We start from the raw sequence: 20556 nt of genomic DNA, 5'->3' as shown, positions 1-20556 counted from the left end.
TAGATCAATACTTTTAATATGGAATGGAAGAAATAACAATGCTGGGAATCTTACAGAGAGGATTAAAAAATGTTTTCCCCATAGCTTCATTATTTTCAGACGTTTTACATCTCTAGTCTTTCTATAAAAGTGTTCTTACGGCTTTAATATACTGTGTGTGTGTGTGTGTACTTAAAGGCTTTTGTATACTGTATATATAAACAGTATATAAACACCTTGTCTTAAATTCTAGAAGAAAATATTTCCTTTATAAAAAATATTTCTTAATCCAAAGCTGTTCAATGTTTCCAATTTTTCAGAAAAAATGAAAATGTTCCTTGGGAAAAAAATGAGTTTTTTTCTGATTTTTTTCTGGGTCTTCATATTTCTAGGAATGATCTCCCCTCTGAGGTATGGCAGGCCTCAAGACTGACATGTTTGAAGTGTTTATTGAAAACGTATCTGTTTGCTTTGGCTTTCTCTCAGCCATGAGCTATCTTTGTACCAACCCCATGATACTCATGCGCGCATGTGTGCGTGTGTGTGATTTGTGTGTTTGCTTTCATTCCTTTGTAAACTGCTTCAGGATTTGTTTCAAATGAGAACTGGTATATAGGTATTGATAATAAATAAAAAATCCTTCTCAAAGCTTGTGTAAAACAATGCAATTACCAATATTTTAACATGATACAGGGTTGTAGTTAAAGGTGGCCTACAGTAGTAGTGGAGGCAACCAAAGAACCTACCATGCTCCTTGCATACAGATTTTTGTGTCTCTCATGTTGGAAACAAAGTTCCCCAAACTAATAAGCAGAATTTGAAACTTTTGCTACCATGGAATTATTTTTATTGTTGATCTGTGATTGTTAGAAAGACCTTCTTTCCTTCCTTCCTCCTCAGGTACAGTTTCATTGAAAATTTCATCTGTACAAACAAATGTACTTTTTTCATATTTTTCTAGGTGATCTGGTTTCACATAGACCCTCTGCTTTCAGTGTAAGGAGTTTGAAGTCTTGGGGCTACTTTTATTGCAAGAGATTGAAGTAAATACAGAATCTGGAAACTACGGTGAGTTTGGGGGCACTTAAAATGTGGAATGTACTATGTGTTGTCATTGGTGAGCCTATGAAGTGGTGTGAGCTTCTGAATTTGTGATTGTTGGACATCTGACCTGGGTTCACTGGGCTCTTTTGAGGCTTATGCACATGAGGCACATCTCAGGGGTGACTTGCAGTGGTTTAGAATAATGGATGAACGCATACACACACATGGCATTGCTAATCCATAGCAAGCCACTGTGCCTATTTCGTGGTGTGGTAATTCTTATTTCACTTTTACATTAGAGCAGTTTAAACCATTGTCCAAGTGGTGGTCTGTCATGTATTCTGGACTTCTGTTCGCTTTATTTTTTCATTAGAGCAGCCATTTTTGGATGGATCTAAAGTGCTAGGCATGCTGTGGTAAGTGGTTTTAGATTAGAATACTGGTATAGATACGTAAACTACTGCTTCTATAGAATTTAAAACTATGGTCAGTCCTTTTTGTGATGTTGTTTTTGGAGCTGCTTTTCTGTTCATCGCTGCAGTAGCCTAATCCTGTCAAAGTTTGGGGTTTCCCAGTGTTCATGTCAACTCTGCTTTGAGCCGTATTTTCACAGCAGGACAGTAACTTGCAAGAGCACTGCAGCCTGTGCAAACATGTCAAGTTGCTAATCTCTTCAGTTGTAACTCCATGAACATCTGATTTTGTGCACTGCATAGTAGTGCTTTCCAGCAGTTGACACAGATGCTGCTTCACTGAGAAAGAAAGGAAAATCTATTCTTGTTTATTCCTTCATTAATGGTGATTGTTGTTCTTGTTGTTGTTGCTCAGTCGTTAAGTCGTGTGTGACTCTTCGTGACCCCATGGGCCAGGCCTTCCTGTCCTCCGCTCTCTCACGGAGTGTGCTCAAATTCATATTCATTGCATCGGTGATGCTATCTAGCCATCTCATCCTCTGCCGTCCCCTTCTCCTTTTGCCTTCGATCTTTCCCAGCATCAGGGTCTTTTCCAGAGAGTTTTCTCTTCGCATTAGGTGGCCAAAATATTTGAGCTTCAGTATCTGTCCTTCCAATGAGCACTCAGGGTTGATTTCCTTTAGGATTGACTGATTTGACCTCCTTGCAGTCCAGAGGACTTGTAAGAGTCTTCTCCAGCACCACAGTTCAAAAGCATCAATTCTTCGGCGCTCAGCCTTCCTTACAGTCCAGCTCTCACAGCCATACGTTACTACTGGGAAAACCATAGCTTTGATTATACAGACCTTTGTCAGCAAGGTGATGTCTCTGCTTCTTACTATGCTGTCTAGGTTTGCCATAGCTTTCCTCCCAAGGAGCAAGCGTCTTTTAATTTCATGGCTACAGTCACTGTCTGCGGTGATCTTGGAGCCTAAGAAAGTAAAATCTGTCACTGCTTCCATTTCTTCCCCTTCTATATGCCAGGAAGTGATGGGGCCAGATGCCATGATCTTAGTTTTTTAATGTTGAGTTTCAAACCAGCTTTTACACTCTCCACTTTCACCCTCAACAAGAGGCTCTTTAGATCCTCTTCGCTTTCTGCCATTAGGGTGGTATCGTCTGCATATCGGAGGTTGTTGAACATTCTCCCGGCAATCTTAATTCCGACCTCTGATTCATCCAACCCGGCATTTCTCATGATGTACTCTGCAAATAAGTTAAATAAGCCGGGCGACAGTATACAGCCTTATCGTACTCCTTTCCCACTTTTGAACCACTCGGTTGTTCCATGTCTGGTTCTTACTGTTGCTTCTTGACCCTCATACAGGTTTCTCAGGAGACAGGTAAGGTGGTCTGGTACTCCCATCTCTTTAAGAATTTGCCACAGTTTGTTGTGATCCACACAATCAAAGGCTTTAGCGTAGTCAATGAAGCAGAAATAGATGTTTTTCTGGAATTCTCTTGCTTTCTCCATGATCCAGCGAATGTTGGCGATTTGATCTCTAGTTCCTCTGGCTCTTCGAAACCCCGCTTGTACTTCCGGTAGTTCTCGGTTCGCATACTGCTGAAGCCTAGCTTGTAGGATTTTGAGCATAACCTTGCTGGCATGTGAAATGAGCGCAATTGTAGGGTAGTTTGAACACTCTTTGGCATTGCCCTTCTTTGTAACTGGAACATAAACTGACCTTTTCCAGTTTTGTGGCCACTGTTGAGTGTTCCAAATTTGTTGGCATATTGAGTGTAGCACTTTAACAGCATCATCTTGTAGGATTTTAAATAGCTCAGCTGGAATACTGTCATCTCGGCTAACTTTGTTGTTAGTAATGCTTCCTAAGCCCCATTTGACTTTGCTCTCTAGGATGTCAGGCTCAAGTTGAGTGACCGCACTATCATGGCTATCCGGGACATTAAGATCTTCCCTGTATAGTTCTTCTGTGTATTCTTTCCACCTCTTCTTAATCTCATCTGCTTCTGTTAGGTCCCTGCCTTCTTTTTCCTTTATCATGCCCATCTTTGCACAAAATGTTCCCTTGATATCTCCGATTTTCTTGAAGAGATCTCTAGTCTTTCCCATTCTATTGTTTTCCTCGATTTCTTTGCATTGTTCATTTAAGAAAGCCTTCTTGTCTCTCCTTGCTATTCTCTGGAAATCTGCATTCAGTTGGGTGAACTTCCCCTTTCTCTCTTGCTTTTCACTTCCCTTCTTTCCTCAGCTACTTGTAAAGCCTCATCAGACAGCCACTTTGCTTTCTTGCATTTCTTTTTCTTTGTGATGGATTGAGTTGCTGCCTCCTGAACAATGTTACGGGCCTCCGTCCATAGTTCCTCAGGCACTCTGTCTATCAGGTCTAATCCCTTAAATCTATTCCTCACCTCCACTGTATATTCATAAGGGATATGTTTTAGGTCATACCTGAATGGTTTAGTGGTTTTCCCTACATCCTCCAATTTAAGCCGAAATTTTGCAAGAAGCAGCTCATGATCTGAGCCACAGTCAGCTCCAGGTCTTGTTTTTACTGACTGTATAGAGCTTCTCCATCTTTGGCTGCAAAGTACATAATCTATCTGATTTCGATATTGACCATCTGGTGATGTCCGTGCGTAGAGTCGCCTCTTGTGCTGTTGGAAAAGCGTGTTTGCTATGATCTTCGTGTTCTCTTGGCAGAACTCTATTAGTCCTGCTTCGTTTTGTACACCAAGGCCATGCTTACCTGTTATCCCGGTGATTTCTTGACTTCCTACTTTAGCATTCCAATCCCCTATGATGAAGAGGACATCTTTTTTTGGTGTTAGTTCTAGAAGGTGTTATAGGTCTTCATAGAACTGATCAACCTCAGCTTCTTTGGCATCAGTGGTTGGGGCATAGACTTGAATTACTGTGATGTTGAATGGTTTGCCTTGGATTCATACTGAGATCATTCTATCGTTTTTGAGATTGTACCCCAGTATTGCTTTTCCCATCCTTTGATTGACTATGAGTGCTACTCCATTTCTTCTAAGGGATTCTTGCCCACAGCAGTAGATATGATGGTCACCTGAATTAAATTCGCCCATGCTTGTCCATTTTAGTTTGCTGATTCCCAAGATGTCCATGTTCAATCTTGCCATCTCATGTTTGACCACCTCCAGCTTACCTTGATTCATTGATCTTACATTCCAGGTTCCGAAACAATATTGTTCTTTACAGCATCGGATTTTCTTTTCACCACCAAACACTTCCACAGCTGAGTGTCCTTTTGGCTTTGGCCCAGCCCCTTCACTCTTTCTGGCGCTACTTGGAAATTCCCTCTGCTCTTCCCCAGTAGTATATTGGACACCTTCCGACCTGAGGGGCTCATCTTCCGGCGTCATATCTTTTAGCCTTGTGATACGTTCCATGGGGTTTTCTTGGCAAGAATACTGGAGTGGGTTGCCATTTCCTTCTCCAGCGGACCACATTTTGTCAAAACTCTCTGCCATGACCTGTCCGTCTTGGGTGGCCCTGCCCGGCATAGCTTATGGCTTCACTGAGTTACGCAAGCCCCTTCGCCACAACAAGGCAGTGACCCACGAAGGGGTTAATGGTGATACCTTATGGAATATATGAGCCATGATTATCTCTGCTTGCCCCTTAGTGTAAATTGGAGTAGTAGAATGTGCCTGCTTTGATGTCTGCCTGTTATCCAAAACTCCTTTTAAGTTTTGGAGGGGGAGAGATTATTATTTTTTGTATATTTTCTTCTTTATATAAAACAAAAAGTGTATCTGTTTATGGCTCTGTGAAATCCTATTCATGGTGCAAAGTGTGTATACAGTGCAGTATAGAAAACAGATATTTGTTCCAGTAAAATAAATCAGAGAACAAAGGATAGTTTTAAAACTTTTATCTTTCTTCTCTTCCCCTCTGCCCTGGAGCAGACAGTTCCCATTGCAGTTAGCAATCTGCAGTCTGGAATAGGAACAAATATTAGAACGTAAGGCCATGATGCTGTTGTTTTTAATAACTTTAATTTTTACCTTGGGGACGTTATGGGTGGCCAGTGAGTAAACTAGAAGTGAAACTTCAGTTGGCCATATACTATTAGAGGTTTGTACATTGTACTAATGAATTAGTGTCGTTATTAGAAGTATATTGCAGGGGAATGGGTCCTTTTCATTGGGGCATTGTAGCTCAGCAAGCAAAAAACGTTGGGAAGGAAAAGTTGCTACAAGAAGGCCTCTAACTTTTATTTTCAAGGTGTCTGCTGCTATTACATTTCCATTCCAGGATTGTAACATGGTTCAAACAGAGCTCTTACTTGGTTGTTTGCTCATGTTATCTGTATCTGCTACGCTGCTTAAAAAAACCCAAACAGATTACAGAGCTTTTAATACCTTGCAACAAAATTAGATGCTTTTATCTAAATTACTCATAAAAATCCAGATTGCTACTTGAAAAACAGAGGTGAGATACAGATAGTAAGGCTGCTAAGATGCCTTGATCTTGTACAGTCAAGCTTTGGGACCAGAAATAGATCTTGGGAACAGATGCTAGGAACATGGCACTATTTACAAATGTAACTTTTTTCACAGAAGCCAGAGAGAATAATGATGAATGGAGCACAAACTTTCAAGAACTTAGTGTTGCTATGATATTGGATATTTTAAATAAAACCTTTAAAAATACTTTCCCTCTTCCCTGTAAAAGCTTTTAAGCCAATAAAAACATGTATAAATACTTTGTTTTTGAAGAAAATAACAGTTTGAAGTCCTTTGAAGTTCTTCTCCTCTAGTTGTAGTTTCTTTTCTAAAGGTATCATTCCTGCAACGTCTTCAGTTTACCTATGTTGCTAGACTAATAAGCTCACTTGACAGCTGCTTGCACAGGTATCTTGCCAAATTCTTTCCGTGTTTTATCTTGCTGCCTTTTTTTTTTTTTTAATGAACAGCCTCAGTAAATAATAAACTCTCTTTAACCAGGGTTCAATCTAGGAAGAAGACAGATGTACCAAAGCCCAACTGAACTTGATGACATTTAAAGAGTTTAACTCTAGACTTAAGTCCCACTGATCTCAAGAAGGATTGAGCACACCTGTCTTTCCTCCGTATGATATCAAAGGAACTAGAAGCCAAGCACGGGCTGTCCACACTTACACCTCCTGTGTGTTTGATTCATGCAGTCTTTCCCTTCTGCTTACAGTGGTGCTGGGACAGAATAGGGTCTAAAATGAAGCACCTGGGTCACCTGTTACTGTGAACATGGGAGGCCTCCACCCAGTCCATCATGACTCACTGACCACCCTTGGCCCACTGAAGTGCCCACTGAGGCTCGTGGGGTGGAGTACAGGGTCATGAGATGCAGAGTCAAGGGGGTCAGTGGAAGCAGGGCAGTCTTTGAATCCCCAATAACCAGCAGGTCATAACACAGAAAGCGAAAACTGAGGCACATGAACGTTAAGATCATACATGCAAAGGAGGGGTGGGCAGATCACACAGCCACACAAAAGCACTCCTTTTGAATCCATATTCTTTCTCTTGTTCTAGCAACAATTACACAGAGAATTTACCATTTATTTGCCATGTGTGTTTCTTTTTGTGTCTGTGTGCTGTATGCTGAAAAAGGGGAAGCTTGTGTTTGAATTTGAGTTCTCCACCATGGAAGAGATACTAGTGTTTTGCTTCCAGGAAAGCATGGAAAATGATTCCCACGAAAATATGTAGTGAAAAATGTTTTTGCATTATTATTGTACATTGTTGACTGTGTGTGTATGTATGCACAAATGTCATGTGTGACCTAAGTATTGAGAGTAGAGTAGGGGCTCAGTACAAATGACTACCTCCAGGGTGCATCATGGCCTTGCTGTGTGGCTCTAAGGATATCATCATAGGATATAATCATTAGCAGTGGCAGCATCATGATTTGTGTGATTGTGTAATTTCTCGCCCCCCTCCCCACTCAGCACTCATGATCTTGAAGTCACTTGATTCTCCCAATGGAGGGATGTAAACAGTGGGGTCTCACAGGGATCTGTATTGGGACCAATGCTTTTCAACTTGTTCATAAATGATATGGAATTAGGAGTGAGCAGTGAAGTGGCCAAGTTTGCCGATGACACCAAATTATTTATTGTGGTTAAAACAAAAAGAGATTATGAGGAGCTCCAAAAGGTTCTCTCCAAACTGGGAAAATGGATGTCTAAATGGCAAATGTGGTTCAATGTAAGCAAGTGTAAAGTGATGCATGTTGGGGCAAAAAATCCCAACTTCAAGTATAACCTGATGGGATCTGAGCTAGTACTGACCCACCAAGAAAGATATCTTGGGGTTGTGGTGTACAGCTTGATGAAAATGTCAGCCCAATTTACGGCTGCTATGAAAAAGGCCAATTCCATGTTAGGCATAATTAGGAAAAGAATTGAGAATAAATTAGCTTGGAAAAAAGAGGAGTAAGCGGTGACATGATAGAGGTGCACAAAATTATGCCTGGTGTGGAGACATTTTTCTCCCTCTTTCATAATACTAGAACCCCGGGGTATCCCATGAAGCTGATTGGTGGGAGGTTCAGGGCAGATGAAAGGAAGTAGTTCTTCACACAGTGCATTGTCAAACTATGGAATTCACTTCCACAAGACATAGTGATGGCCATCAATTTGGATGGCTTTAGAAGGGGGTTAGACAAATCCCTGGAGGTGAAGGCTGTCAATGGCTACTAGTCCTGATGTCTCTATGCTACCTCCAGTATCAGAAACAGTAAACCTATGTACACCAGTTGGTGGGGAACATGAGTGGGAGGGTGCTTTTGCGCTCATGTCCTGCTTGTGGGTTTCCTGTGCGCAGCTGGCTGGCCACTGTGTGAACAGAATGCTGGACTGGATGGACCCTTGGTCTGATCCAGCATGGCTCACTGACTCAGTCAGATACAACAGCCAAACAGCACACATGCATACACAGCCAGTGCTGTCCTGGGACATTTTGGTGCCTAAGGAGGACCAGCAAATGCCTCCCATTTCTCATTGGCTGATCTGGGCCAGTTACTACCTCTCAGCCTAACCTACATAGGACTGTTGTGAGGGTAAAAATGGGGAGATCTTTAATTGCTGGTAGAAAGGCAAAACATAAATATCATAAAATTAAGTAAAGAATTCTATACTAGAAAACATAAGTTTTACAATATGTTCATAACAAGCCGCCCTAACATGTAAAATGGCCATTTGTGCATTGCATTACTGTTTGCACTCATTTACATGCATGTGCAGTAGAGGTAAGATGCATCAATCACCCCACTTGGAAATTTATCTTATAGAGGCCTAGGGAAGGGAGCCTGAAGACTGACACCAATTCTTATAACTCATGTTAAACATTTGAAATTTGAAAAACATCCTCTTCCTTCTCATATGCCCCACCCATATCCTCCCATCTTGTGCATTGCACATCAACTCAAGTAAACTTTATTAACAGCAAAACAAAAAACAAAGTCTTGTTGCATCTTAAAGACTAACAAATTTATTCTGGCATAAGCTTTCGTGGACTATAGCCCACTTCATCGGATTCATGGAGTATCATGTGGATTTCAGGTTTAAATACAGTACATAGGGGGAGCGGGGGCACGGGCTTGTAAACAATGAAGTCAGAAGGAAATTAAATGTAGGAAGTACGTAATGAAGAGAAGTATCTTTCTTGTCATTTAATACTTCACAGCCCCCACTACACTGCATTTCCCTAAAAGCAAAAACATACCCCCCCCCCCACCACCACCCACAACAATTCTAACCCACTAGCAGGTTAGATAACAACTCTGGATTACACTGCAGTGATGTCATACATTACTCTCCCTCCCAGCAATATGGGTATAACTGCCACAGACTGCTTTGCACTACCGATGTAACCCATAGACAACCAGAGCTGCACATTCTCAAAACAACAACCAGAATCCATCTTTTTGCATGTTGTAACAACAACAACCTCAACTCACACAAAAGCACGTTTTTGGTGCCACATTGTTTTGTACCAGCATCAAACCACATTGCACAGAGAAGGAAACGGAATCAAGTATCGAGGTGCCAGGTGGGGGTAAGAATCACACAACGCAGCCCACACAGAAGCACTTCTTTGGACCCTATTTCCCTGCTCCAGCAGCAACTCCCATTGCACAGAGAATCAAATGACTTTAAGATCACGAGCATGGGGAGGGGGAAATCACACAGATCACACAAAAGCCCTGTTTTGGACCCACATTCTCCTGCTCCAGCAGCAACTCCCATTGCACAGAGACTCAAATGACTAAGATTACGTGTGTGTCGGGGGGGAAGAATCACACAGCCCACACAAAAGCCCTGTTTTGGACCCATATTCTCCTGCTCCAGCAGGCAACTGCCATTGCACAGAGAATTAAGTGACTTTAAGATCATGAGTGGGAGGGGAGAAACCACACAGCCACACATCATCATAAACGATGATGACGATATCATCATCATGAAGGAAAAGGAAGAGTATCACATAGGAATGCACTCCTCCTGTGTTCTATTAATGATTAATAAAATTACCCTCCTCATTCCTGAATATAATGATTTTCAGGCTTTTTTTTCCTTTTTAGACCCCCCCCTGCTCCTGCCCCCAGCCTTCTACCCTCCTCTGAGGCACTGAGCAGAGTGCAGGCTGTGCCGAGAGGGCTGCCAGCCAAGGGAGTTGCTGCCATGACCAGGAGGCCTGCTGGGCCCGAGAAGGGGGGGGGGAAAGGAAGACAGCCATGGCCCAGTGAGCAAGGATGGCAGAGAGACAACATTGGCAACCAACCCAGCGCCGGCACCAACCACTGTCCATGCCCCCCAGATGAAGGAGAAAGCAAGCAAGGGTGGCAGCTGTGGTGCAGTCCTCCCCCAACCCCTGTTTCATCCATCCATATTGCTGCTCTCTCCCACCATCCCATGTTGTGGCCAAAGCAAACTGAGACACTAACTCAGTTCACATGCATCCAGTCATCAGCAAAGACTCCTCCTTGCTACTGGCTACTTTTTCACCACACATGTCCAGCCCTTAAATTTTGAATAGAACTGCACTCATTGGCTTCAGGGTGCCTGTTCTTGTGCCCCAACTCCTCCTCCTCTGATATTATTTATATATAATCATTTATCTTCTGACCTAGCCTGCATCATGTAGACTAAACACAAACAGTTAATAAAGCTTGTTTAAAGATTCCAGTTCATGGGGTTGTAACAGGAATCTCATGCATTTTTACGTTCAACCATGCCTCCGCCATGTCATGATTTATAAACTTCTTCATCTGACCTTCAGACACGATACAAAGTGTAGCAAGATATTTTAAGTAATATTGTAAGTTCACTTGTTTTGCCATTTAAAACAAATTTGTGTCGAAGTTTCATTCGCTGCTATTCAGTCTTCTAGCTCGTTAATTCTTGTCTCCATTTTTTTGCCATGATGCATTAATTAAATTGACGGCTCCTTGCAAGGCGGTGATGGAATTTTGGATTAAATCCAGCCTTCTGGCTTGCTCTGTAAATTGCAAATATAAAGTCTTTATCAGAGTAACTAATTCCCCTATATCTTCTATTTTTGAAACTTTTGACACAGGAGGTACGGGGGGAGTTGGCAGTGAAGCCATCCCCTTTCTTCTCCTCGGTGCATTCATGTTTCTCTCAAACAGATCTTACAGGTCCTCAGATGTTCTCAGATGTTGTTAATATTTCTTAAATCATCCCACAGGAGTTGTTGATATTTCTTGAAGCATATATTATTATGGAACACGTCAGCCCTGTTTTCTCCTATGAAATAGGAGTCTCATCACAGCTTTTTGCGTTGGTAAAGCTCTGGGGAGATAATCCTGGAATCCAGTCCCCCCACAAAGCCTCAATTCCATCGAGGGGGGTATTTTTCTCCAAGATGTTGTCCAGATTCTGTCCCCTCTTTAATTCCAGGGGAGAGATGAAAAGGTTTTTCAACCTTTTAAAAAGCTGTTTGAGAAAGCTCCCATGGGACAACCCATGGGAAGCTGCCAGAGCGACATCGGTTCCAACCGGAAGTCAAAAAGATAGATTGTACTTCCATAGAAATACTTCCCTATATCTTATTTAGAGTGTTAAGACTTGCAACCTTAAAATCCCAGTCATAAATGATTTCCATTAAAACTAATATTTTAAGAAAATGTTATTGATGAATATGCTTTTTACTGTAACATATTTCTCCTCTTCCCCTAAGTGGAACTCAAAAGATTATTGCATGTTATTAGAAAATAAATTATAGTGTGAAAAGAGCATTGTTAAAGGTCAAAGTGCCTGCATGCTTTCTTTCTAACAATGGTAAGATTTTCCCCAAACTATCAGAATAACTGTTGTTGCAAACAAAACAAATTGAGACTTTAAAGTTAATAATAAAACATGAATTACTCTGAGGTAGCAGTGAGAACTATGCCTTCAGCTAGAAGGAATCAGAAATGAAATTTACTCTGTTCATATTACTAAACAGCCTATTATTCCCATGAGCTATTTCAGAAACTTTTTCTCTTGTTTTGGGATTAGAACTAATTTATACATATTCAGTACCACACACAGCACTGTTCTCACTGAGCTATTACTGGGATTTATGTGGGAACAGCACTTTGTGGCTTTTATCACTTTCTATCCATATACGTACACGCTGCATTGTATTTTAAGAAGACCTTTAAAGGGGGACAAATACAATTTCTCTTCAAGGAAAGCAATTTTAATGGACATATATAACTGCCTTATTGTCAAACTTGGGGACAAACTACATGTTACTGTAGCTTTGTAGTTCTGGCCTAGAGTGTAGGGATTATTTTTTTCAAAAATTGCCTCTGTGTGTGTGTGGAAGGGAGGGAGGCAGATCAAGATTGGGACCCTAGTAGGGAGAGTAGGGGGCTTTATATCTTTGCCCCCTGATGCAGTCCTGATCTGGATTAGAGGACCCATGCCTGCAATTTGTATTGCCAAAAATGCCCCATTTGTTTCCAAAAAAAATTGCAAATTTATTCACCCATCTGCTAATTCAGGATAACATTCTATGCACCTGAAAGTGGCACTGGTTCATGAAAGCTTATAAGAACATAAGAACATATGCCATAATACATTTGTAATTGATCTTTAAGGTGTCACGAGACTCTTTATTTTTGTTGCAGCAGACTAACACGGGTACCCTTCTGGAAATTATAACAAATGATTAGTCAGTGGAGGCTCCCCCTCCTTTTTTTTTTTTTTAACACCACCCTGCGGTCCTGATCCACATTGGGGCCATGCTTGCATCTTCTTCTTTTTTTAAATACTTTTTATTCTATTTTTTAACTTTATAAATTAAATAAACAATACCAACAACCTAATCAATAACTACAATTTCCCAACAATACAGTATTCTTAAGAGGACACAGCAATAACGGAAAAGAAAGAGAAAACAGAAGAGGGAGAAGGAGAAGGAAGAAAAAAAACATGAAAAAATATATATAAAGGATTATTTAAATAAATTAAATTTAAACTCCATTGCACAGAAACTTCAAATCCCATTCTGCATAAAAATTATACCTATGGCATTGGCAATATTACAATTCAGTACAGCATAAATAATCAACCTACCATTTCAGTATCATATCAGTCTTCTAGCAAGGAAGCAGGCCTACAATTCATTTCCAGTAACCATATATTGCCCTTCAGCTAACATATAGTAATAAAGCTTAACAATTTAACCAGCCAAAGATCTTACTAACCAGTAATAATGGTAATAATAATTAAAAAAGGAGATTTAAAAGGATACATAATAATAATAATAACAAATCACTAATAAATTTTATAATGTTATATAATAATAAAGCTTAAAATCAGCCTCACAACAATCACTAATATATTTTGTACTAGATATATAAATGAGTGTGCACATTGTACAGTATATCATGAAGGAATTAAAGAAAAGAGAAAAAGAGAAAAATAAGAAAGTGGGGTGGAATCATCTCTGGCCTAGCCTATATCTTCCAGACTAAACATAGTTAGCAAAACATGTTTGTAGATTCCAGTTCATGGTGCTGGAACAGAAATTTCACATGATTTTCCATTTAGCCACGCTTCCGCCATTTCATGATTTAGAAACTTCTTCATCTGACCTTCAGAAAAAAAAAGCAAAATGTAGCAGGATATTTTAAGTGATATTGTAAGTTCATTTGTTTTGCCATATTTTTCGCCTTGGTACAGCAATTTCTTTGATGTAATCTGGAAATAGCATAACTTTATCTTGTTTCCAAAAAAGGTTTCCAGCCTCTCTTGCCAAACGCAGTATATAATTTTTTATGGAGATTCTTGCAAATTGGACTATAATCGTATAACCAGTCCCTTTGGCATTTGACACACGGAATGCCTGCTCAATATCAAATGAATAATCAGATGGCACAGGGGGTATCTCATGCAGGAACTTATCCACAAAAGTAGACAGATTTACATCAGTAGGTAAATATTTAATACCAATAATATGTACATTTCTCCTGCGCGCTAACGCTTCCAGTTGAGAAATTCTGACAGAAAAATTGTTGAAATAAGCTTGTGATGTAGTTTCATTCCCTGCCGGCCGATCTTGCAACTTGTTAACCTTCGCCTCCATTTTTTGCCAAGAAGTGTTAATTAAATCCACAGTCCCTTGCAGGGCAGTGATGGAATTTTGGATGGTATCCAGCCTCTTAGCCTGTTCCACAAATTGCAAGGACAAAGTTTTTATCAAAGCAACTAACTCCTCTGTATCTCCACTTCTTGAAACCTTTGCCAAGGGAGGCGTGGGGGGTGGGGTGGGCAGAGATCCTTTTTTTCACCTTAGTGTAGTCATCCTTCTCTTCAAACAAATCTTGCAGGTCCTCAAATATTATTGATATTTCTTAATCCAGTCCTCAGATGTTGTTGGCATTCCTTAATCCAAAAACTACAATGGAGTACGTCAGCCCTAGTTTCTCCTAATTAATTAGGAGGTTCAAACAGCTTTGAGCATTGATTAAGCTCTGGCAGACTAGCCCTGGAGTACAGCCCCCCTGCTACCACGCCGAGAGAGCTGTTCTTCCAAAACGTCATCCAGAGCTGCTCCCACCTCCCCTTTTAATTCCAGGGGAGAGATAGAAAGGTTTTTCAACCTTTTAAAAAGCTGTTTGAGATAGCATCCCACGGAGACCCCGCAGGAAGCTGCAAGGGTGACATTGGCTCTGACTGGAAGTCGGGGCCATGCTTGCTTGAGAGTAAGTAAAGCTATCACACATAGTTACACTATGTGTGATTAGACAAACCTTTAGTTTGGACCCTAGTCTCAAAACCTGAAGTGTCATTCGTTTTTAAGTGAGGGCCAGTTTATTTTATTCTAATGAAATTGTCAAAAATCTCTCTTGGAAAGACTGTCTAATCCAAGGACCAAAGAAAGGAGCCTCACATAGTTTAATAAAGCAGTTCACAAAAAGATCAGGGGATTTCATAGAATCATAGAATAGTAGGGTTGGAAGGGGCCTATAAGACCGTCGAGTCCAACCTCCGGCTCAATGCAGGAATCCAAGTCAAAGCATCCCTGACAGATGGCTGTCCAGCTTCATCTTGAATGCCTCCATTGTGGGAGAGCCCACCATTTCAAAGCGTGAATCTTATCACATCAGTAGTATAACCAAAGGCCTCACCCCTATAGACACCCATGAATTTGGACTCCCACTGCTATAACTTTTCAGCCTGGCTGCATCCAGTCTGTGACCCAGTTTGCATGATATGACAACCCACAGTGGATGAATTTTAGCTGCAGAGGTTGTCGTTTTGTGCTGGGCACCCACGGGCGACGTTGCTTGTAATTTCACGTGAACTTGCCATTGTGGGTTGTTTGAGGGGATAAACAACCCTCAAATAACCCTAAAATAAGCTATTGGTTATTTTAGGTTGTCTACCCCCTCAAACAACCCGTGATGTCAGGTTTGCATTACTTGGCAAGCTATGAGCGTGCTGCTGCTTGCATATTCAAAAGGGTGCCTGGCATGCTCCGCTAAACCCCATGGGGAAATTAACCCAGGTGGCTTAGCATTATGTGTGGAAAGCCCCACTGTGTGTTACCTGGTGGCTTATTTGTGTTACCGTTTCCTCCTCTGTCCTTAGATTGTGAATTCTTTTACAGAAAGAGCTAATCTTTAAATATACGTCTTTAATACACACGCGTACTCATGTACAGCGCATAAGCACTAATGATTTGCTCCTTCATTTCTGTTGTGCTGAAGCACAGGCTGAACTTTTTGTCTGGCCTTTTGAGATGGAAGGACAAGTTGCTTTTTAGTGTTACTTTTAGAAACGTCTGTAGTATGGAAAGACTTTGTCACAAACTGAAGCACCAGTTTGACAACTTTGAAGGTTGTGCTATCCATCCTTTTGAGTGTAAAATTTACAAAAATACATCCTCTTGCTTGTATGCATCAATATACAATATAAAAATCAGAATCTTTTTGTGTGCAGAAGCAATTCTGTAAGAGAAAGCTGCAATTTACCAGCAGGAGATCCCTGGTAATGTGCCTACTTGGCCATAAGTTTTAAGATTAGGAACAGTTTCGACACATGATGAGGCATCTCAAAAGCTTCCCTACAAACACAGCTGCTCCTGTGTTTTCTATAAACCTTCTGTGACCAGCTCTTCTTTAGTGGAGTGTTTAAAATGCTGCTTGAATCAGCTAAATCAGACTTGCACTATGAATGAACTGTGGTGCATAGTTAGACGTGACTGTGAATACATGAATTATTAAAATGTAAATTGTTTTTAGTCACTTGTTTCTGTGGTCATGTACTGTGTGAAGAGGGATGAGTTGAAGGCTACTGTGAGAGACAGACTGTTCATAATGAATCTTGAGCTTCTTATCTACATTTGTTCTCAGTTCAAAAATCTATCTCACCTTGTCTGGAGTGAAACTTCCACTTGCATATGAAAAAGTTTTTCATGTTAGAATTATTTTAGCCACTACTTAAAAGAACTGTTTTATGAAAGGGAAGACATTGGCTCTAAGAACCGCAGTCAGTTTCTTCATACTGTTTTATAATGAATGTGATGAAGTGCTCTTTACAGTTCCTGAAATCATACATATAAAAGTATTTTGATCTCTTTCTTAAGCCCTTTAGCACCTTCCTCCCCACCACACACCCCTTTCCACACACGCAGTATAAATGAGAGAGGCAGATTTCTGTCCCCTTTTTGGAAGCATTATTCTTTATGTAGGAGTTTCTTAGCGAGATTAAAGTATGCCACTGCCTAGTCATAAGCCTACTCAGAATTGCTTTATACATCCGTATGAAGAGAAAATCTTCAAGATATTTGAATACTGGAATTGCCACTAATCTCCAACGTAAATACATGATTGGCTGTATATATAATTTATCAGTTTGGAATTGGGAAAGCGCATGTAGCCCATGATGGGATGTTTATGCTTATAACCTTCTAAGAGAAACCCTATCTAGTTCTAATACAGAATACAGTGTTTTAAGTAGCTGAAATGATGGGTTTATGCTATGGTAAAACAGTTAACTATCCTCACGGCTTTTGTTCAGTTTTGTGTGTAGCTGTGCAGTCTTTCTGTGTACCAACCTTAGAAGCCCACCGTGTAGTCTTCTTACAATCCACAGCAGAATTATTTAACATTGAATTGAAGGGAATATTGTGAGGTTTTGTTGTCTATTCCCAGTCAGATTATGCAGGAATTAGTTCATTTTTATTTATGTACAAGTACATACTCCAAATGTGTTACTGCGATTTCACCATTCTTTATTTCTTTTTGTTATAAAATGATTATCTTTTGCTACACTATGTTGCACATAAGCTTTGTGCCTCCTCAGTTTACCTCTTTCTGCAATAAGTAAGAGTGTCTCTGGCTGGGTGCTTTTTTCTATGGCTGCCTTCCAAATAAGGTACCCATAAAGATGTAATTTCATCTGAGCATTTGAAAAAGTTCTTAAACGTCAGATTCAATTTGGTTTAAAAAACCTTCTTGTGGTATGAAAGAGTGTTCCACGTGTCTGAATCTGTATGTGCTTTTTAAATTCTTCATGCTAATTCCCACCTAGTAATCCATATTTGTCTACCTACTGTTTCCGTCCCCCCCCCAAATCAAGGGTTTACCCCTGATCAGCTGTTGAAAGCATAACAGAAAATACTCCAGAGCTTTACCACATGGACTTGGTTCACATGACATGACAGCCCATCAAGGGTTCATTTACCCTCGAGGAGCTGTGGCACATGCTGGCCACCATTATGAATATGAAGCCCCCAAGCAGAGGTTATTTGATGGCTAAACAACCCTCACATAACCCATGGTCTGTTGTAGGGCTGTTTAATGTTTTTAATGCTAGAATTGTTTAATGTGAGGGTCGCATGACATAACAACTCCTGGTTGGGGATTGCATATTCCTAATGGTGGCCAGCACACCACAGCTCCTCAAGGATAAAATAAGCCTCGATGGGCTGTCATATCTTGTGAACTGGCCCTTGACAGCTTTTACCCATCCCATCATACTCAGACTTCTGAAGGGTTCATTATAGTCCATCCTTTTAGTGTGTAATAACTGGCAAAGTGGAGATTCTGATCTGTGATTATGGAACTATGGTGGGGTAGTTAGCCTGAACAGACTTGCTATTAAATGCAACAATCTGACCTACATTGCAGGCCATTTGGGCTTGTGAGATTAGAACACCAATTCTAAAACACTTGCAGTAGAATATGTGCCTGCAATGCCAAACATCATGAGATATGAGATCAAACCATTTGCAGGTGTCCTTAAATAATATTTTCCAGCTTTTCTGTAACACTAGAAATCAGGCATACCTCTAAAGGAAAAACCAAACCAAACCTGAATCCTCAGATTATCACCTGATGTTTCTAGAAGTTGATTTTATTTTACAGAACTTGATACAACATCTGGAATACACTTCATAAATTTGAGCCTGGCTTTTAGATAGTACTGTGTGTTCCATATAGGTGCTCAAATGCCTCATGGAATGGGTGTTTGCATTGTATCTAGAAGTGCTAGTTCAGATCATTTAAGAAATCTGGGGGCAAGTCTCTGTCTTGGTTCCAGTACCCTATCTGTAGCATGGAAATAATTTGCGTCCAATCTCTCAGGAAATCTTATCTGCCCTGAGTTTGGATAGCAGGCTATAAATGTAGAGTAGTCCGAAGGAGAAAGATGGTGTATCATGTTGTTCGATAATACTGAATAGTGACTCATGTTGTTGAGAGCCATCTACCATTAGGCAAATTTCCCAGTCGGGAGTTGTTATAAATAGCTTGTGTCAAAAAAGTCTAAAAGCTTCCTTCCAAAATTCTCCTTTGCAACCCAAACATTGTGTGAAAAACTGTATGCACCATCTGTTTAAAGGATAAAAACTATCCACCCCCCGCCCCTTTAATCATTCAAATAAAAGTTTGGGATATCGAATCTTTTAAACTTATTTTTAATTCAGCAAATAGTTGGCTCAAGGTAATAATATCAACTGCAAGTGATATGACTTCAGCTTTATTTAGTATGAAATGAGATGTGTAACATCCTTGTTTTTCATCTGCAGAGCCATTGTAACTTCTCAGGACTCTTATAATTGGATATCAGCCTAAAGTAGGAATGATGTAATAAATACACAGGGTACTGATTGGGCTGTATTTATCCAATGTCTTATCTTCTGATTAGTACTTTAGAGTGCAGTCTAAGGGGATGGCTGGAAGCTTCCAAACTCGGAGACTTATGGCCATCCAATGCAGAGTGGGAGGAGCAGCGGAGGCAAACTTCACCTCTGTGCTCCTCCCACTTTGCATTTCAGCTAGACAGTTTTTTTTGTCCATCTAGCTAGAGGCGTCAGGGAGGGGGAGGGAAGGAGGCTGGGGATTCCTCATAAGCCAGCCTTGCCAGTCCCCATCCATGGGAACGTCCCGTTTATCTTCACTCCGAGGTCACTTTTTCGACCTTGGAGAGGAAGCTGGCGCAGTTATCTCCACACCGGCTGCAAAGTGGAGGAGGTGGAGAGCTTGGATTCCTGGATCTGAGGTTGGAGTGCTATCTCTGACCTTGGATCCAGGAATCTGAGCTATCCTATGGCTCCCCATTCACTATTTAGGGGGCATAGGATTGCTCACTTTATTTGTCAAAGAATGACATTTCCCACCTTTGAAGAGCTGCCTAACCCTTTCCCCTCTAGCCTTGACTTCTTTCCCAGTCTGCATCCCCCCCCCCGCCCCCAACTATAGATCACAGGGCTCGCATCATTTTCCCTCATGAAGCGAAAAGCACGTAGGGGTTGATTTTGAGTTGACAAGGAGCCAGGGGGAAGAAGTTAAGTAGCCCCTTCCCATCTCTCCCGCCTCCACTGCTCAAATGGTCAGCTTCTCAAAGCTGCTGTTCACTTTAAAAAAAGACAGGGGTGGTGGGGGAGATAAGTCTAGTTTGGGCTTTAGACTGAGCCTGTAGGTAGGGTACGTTTTCTGATTTTTGTATTTATTGTACAACTACTAATGTACTTAGCTGCTCAACAAATAATATTTTAGAATTGGTGATAAGTGGCCGTTCTTCAGAGCAGAAAGTGTGTTCCTTGTATTTGTTTTGTACTCTAGTATATGCACTTGACTTCCAAAAGTAGTGTTCTTTTATCATCAGAGTGTTGTATTTTGTCTTGTCTTTCATTAAGTGAACGTCTCCCTAATGCACACCAAGCTTAATGGTTAAAACTGTTAAGGTTTGCTGGCCCACTTGATTTGTAATAATTACAAGTGCCATGGTTTTTATAATATTATACCATATATAGGTAATAAAATGTGCATCGTTGTTGATACTCAAGGTTTGTAAGGAATGTCACCACAATTTCTCAGATGCAAAAATCCAGCTACCAGCACCCTGCACTCTCTCTCTCTTTTTTGTTATCAAGAGTACATTAGATTTGTTTCATTTTCCAATACAGTACAGACAATAAACTCTCCCCCCACATTTCTCCCTGTTCCCTCCCCTTTAGGTTCCCTCCTTCTTCATCCTGTATTTAAAGAGTAAAAGGTTTCATGTCTATAAATAAAATCATTAACAAAAAATTGGATAAATTAATAGTTCCATAGAAAAAATAAAGTAAAAACCTAAAAAATAAATAAAAT

The 20556-nt window shown here is 40.6% G+C and overlaps 1 protein-coding gene across 3 annotated transcripts in view; it reads left to right on the top strand.

Moving 5' to 3' along the window:
- The window catches only part of KLHL29 (kelch like family member 29), a 549854-nt gene that overhangs the window by 99420 nt on the left and 429878 nt on the right, over positions 1–20556 (top strand). For 2 of the 3 annotated variants that reach the window (XM_084826507.1, XM_084826506.1), the window contains exon 2: positions 941–1047. The exons of the other annotated variant lie outside the window; for it this stretch is intronic. The gene's annotated coding sequence lies outside the window, so the exon portion shown is untranslated. The remainder of the gene's footprint in view (positions 1–940; positions 1048–20556) is intronic. 3 annotated transcript variants of the gene reach the window in all.

This window comes from Heloderma suspectum, chromosome 1 (genome assembly GCF_057233095.1).
Source record: "Heloderma suspectum isolate Gila_16-S chromosome 1, 16-S_ref, whole genome shotgun sequence".
Taxonomy (NCBI): domain Eukaryota; kingdom Metazoa; phylum Chordata; class Lepidosauria; order Squamata; family Helodermatidae; genus Heloderma; species Heloderma suspectum.
This window is presented reverse-complemented; position numbering and strand designations above follow the sequence as displayed.